The sequence below is a fragment of the Citrus sinensis genome, chromosome 8 (genome assembly GCF_022201045.2).
Source record: "Citrus sinensis cultivar Valencia sweet orange chromosome 8, DVS_A1.0, whole genome shotgun sequence".
Classification (NCBI taxonomy): Eukaryota; Viridiplantae; Streptophyta; class Magnoliopsida; order Sapindales; family Rutaceae; genus Citrus; species Citrus sinensis.
The window spans coordinates 9,964,964-9,968,696 of NC_068563.1; the positions used below are offsets into that span (position 1 = coordinate 9,964,964).

Here is a 3,733-nt window from a genome sequence, read left to right on the forward strand (position 1 = left end):
ATCACACAGGATTATTTTCAACCAAACCGCGTTACTGTTCATCCGGGTCAAACCGCGTTACTATTCAAAGTCGGGTCAAACTGTGTTACTGTTCATCCGCGTGGTCAAACCGCGTACTATTGACTGATGATGTGGCGCAATCCTGAGCGTCCAAACTGTTTTTAATCCGATGGCCATGATTTACTCCATGTATCTATAAAAAGGGGGCATCTCCCCCCTAATTCGATATCTCTGAATCCATTTTTGGGATCCATTTTCTGTAATTCCTTCTCCATCTTGTATTTTCTTCGTATTTTAATAAATTCCCATTTTGCCCTTAGTTCAATTATGAGTGGCTAATTTTCTTTCAAGCTTGGGTTGAAGGTGAAGTCTCAACATGTGTCATGGGCTTAATTTGGTAAATTTATTTTCTCTTCCCCTCTAATTTTTGTGGATGTTTTGACTTCTCGTCGACAAATAATAATAGTCTTGTCTAGATACCGCCTTGGTTACACCGGCTCTCTAGTATAAGGTTATTATTATTTGGCACGATAAGCCCTTAGCACCATATTGATTAGAGCGTGGTTCATGAGGTGTGGATTCCCCCCTCATGATTTAATTGGCATTAATACGGATTATTTAGCCCATGATGCATGTTGATACGGATCCAGATACCCAAGTACGTCAATTTAATAGATTTTCTCTTCAATTTATTCTCTCCATTGCAATTCCAATTTTAGAATTTATTCTCGCCATTTTAATTTAAGTATTAGCATATTCCAAATCATTTCCACCATAAATCCAACTACCCATTTACAAAATTAATTCTATATATAATTAAAATCCACCTCCTCGTGGGATCGACACTCGTCACAATTAGTCTATACTACAATAGATTCGTGCGCTTGCGAGTACATTAAAATTTGCACAACACTCATAAACAGTCTCCGTAAGATGATGACTTATATTTCGGCAATCTTTACAAGGACACAAAATGTTATCTACATTCCCTGCATTTCTTTTGGCCAAATTCACAAAATTCAAAGTAGTTTGCTGATAACTCTAGGAAATAAGAGTTATTACATCCTTTCTAGACTTAAATCAAGATCACTTAGAGATCAAATAAGGTGTTTTTATTATATTTTGGTTATATTTTGCATAAACATTTATTTTAGTTGAGTCTTAATAAGTTTTGCTTAAATCAAAGTAATTTGTGTTAAAAACAGGTGTATAATTGTAGGTTTTTAGAAAGTCTTGATTCATGAGGGGATGTTGAGACATTAGATGAGCAAGAGGAGGAAAGAAGACGGCCGCAAAAGAAGTAAAGCACAATCGGGAATAGTGCAGTGTGGTGCGGATGTTAGAGCAATCAGTGTTGTAGCAATCTGGGAACAATGCGGGAGAAAATTTAGGCGCGGGTCAGCCACAGAATGGCAATCTGCATGTTTCCTAATTTAACGCATGCACGCCCATGGACTTTTATTTTTACCCTAGTTTGCAGTATAAAAGGGAGGCGTGCACCACATAGAAAGGCGGCAAGGGAGTTATCATTAGAATAATTACAAAGGAAAGAATAAGAATATCAGAATTGGGGAGTGTTGTTTCAGCAACATTGAAGAATCGGCAGAATTATTTGGATTTGTCTTTCATCGTGCTCAACTTATAATTATCTTCTTCCTTTAATTATTTTGATGTATCCCGTGATCAATATATTTATGTTTATTTTTCTCATTCAGAATATGAACTAGACTTGTTTATAGTTGAGTGACAAGCAATCCAATGGGTTCTTGACTGTTCTTATGTGTTGTTATGTCATTACTGTAGCATTTTACTCTATTAGCTTTTATGAATATAACTGTTATTTCGGTTGACCACCCATTTAACAGTTTCAGTTAAGATAGAACAGCAAAAGGGCATGTCTTAGCGGATATTATTAGAATATTACTTGATCTTAAGTTAAGTTTCCTGGATTAAGTTATCTTGAATCCCATAAGGACAATACTTGAAGTTAAGATTTATGACACATTAGACATAAGTGTTCACCTTGTAGGGTGGAGAGATTAAAGATCATAATGCCATACCATAAATAGATTAGCAACTGGTCATTATTAATAGATTTAAGGGTATGAGACTTCCAATATGCGATAGTTGAGGATGCAGATAAATTATGCCCAGTGCTGCAGCACTTGCAGTAACAACTGGTGCTAACTTGATGAAAAACAGTCAGCCCATAAGGAGAGTTTGATCATTCAACTACCATAATCTCAATTGAATCTTAGACACATTTTATCTAGTATTTCATTACGGTATTATTTTATTTAATTCTCTCATAATCATCAATTACAATATAACTTAATTTACGATTGTTAACTTCGGCTTTAAGTTGGTTTGCACTATTGTGATTGCTATAGCGTTTCGAGTTGTATCAATCCCTGTGGAGATGATCTTGAATATTCATCACTTTATTACTTGTTGTGTATACTTGCACATTGGCATTGGTAGCAATTGCTTATAAAATTAACCAACAAGTTTTTGGCGTTGTTGCCGGGGATTGACTGTTTATTTTTTAAGTGTAAAGTAAATCTGGATAGCACCAAATTTGACTTAAGTCATTCTATTTATTGGCAGATCGTTACGTGCATGCGTAAAGACAGATCTGTGGTATTCCAATTCGATCCTGAGATTGAAAGGACTGCCAGTAGATTGCGAAGAGAATAAAAGAATTCAAAAATTATTTCAAGCATGAATAATTTGCAGGATGAAGGAAATTTGAACCCTCACGGGCCCTTACAACCAGTCAACATTCAAGAAGAGTAGAATGAAATGCTAACGAGAGACAACCAGGCAATAACAATATCATTTACATGGCTGACAACAGAGACAGAACTATTAGAGATTATGTTGTGTTAACTCCTCAAGTTGTACACCCTGAGATAATCAGATCTGAAGTAGAAGCTGCAAATTTTGAGTTGAAACCAGTAATGTTTCAAATGTTGCAAACAGTTGGTCAATTCAATGGATTGCCAAATAAAGATCCTCATCTCCATCTTAAATTGTTCTTGGAAGTAAGTGATGCTTTTAAAATTGATGGAGCAACACATGATGCCTTAAGGTTGAGGCTTTTTTGTTATTCCTTAAGAGATCAAGCAAGAGCATAGTTAAATTCGTTACCATCTGATTCCATCACTACATGGAATGAGTTGGCTGATAAATTCCTAATGAAATATTTCCCACCGATAAAAAATACAAAGTTGCGAAATAAAATTACTTTCTTCCATCAACTTGAAGATGAGAGTTTGTACGAGGCTTGGGAAATATTCAAAGAACTGCTCAGAATGTGTCATCATCATTGTTAACATATATGTTTCCATAATATTGATTTTGATGATAACAAATAAGATTACGAATGATTAATCTTTAAGCTCAAATTATTTAATATTCTTTTTAAATAAATCATTATTTTCACATTATAAATGTTTTATATTTAATGGAAAAATGATTTTATGAAATTGATTGTTTTTATTCTTTTTAAATAAATCATTTTTTTCACATTATAAATGTTTTATATTTTAATGGAAAAATGATTTTATGCAATTGATTGTTTTTATTCCTTTTGAATAAATCATTATTTTCACTTCATAAATGTTTCATATTTAATGGAAAAATGATTTTATGAAATTGGTTGTTTTTCAAAGTTTATGGTTTAATTGAAAGAATTTTGAAAAACTTTGAAATAAACAAGTAGTGCTTGAAA

The 3,733-nt window shown here is 33.5% G+C and overlaps 1 non-coding gene across 1 annotated transcript; it reads right to left on the bottom strand.

The window, feature by feature from the left end:
* Positions 1 to 3,230: 3,230 nt before the first annotated feature.
* LOC127899506 (small nucleolar RNA R71) lies at positions 3,231 to 3,334 on the bottom strand. Its single transcript, XR_008051383.1, has one exon. It is a non-coding gene; the product is annotated as a small nucleolar RNA R71 (small nucleolar RNA).
* Between the last annotated feature and the right edge of the window lie 399 nt (positions 3,335 to 3,733).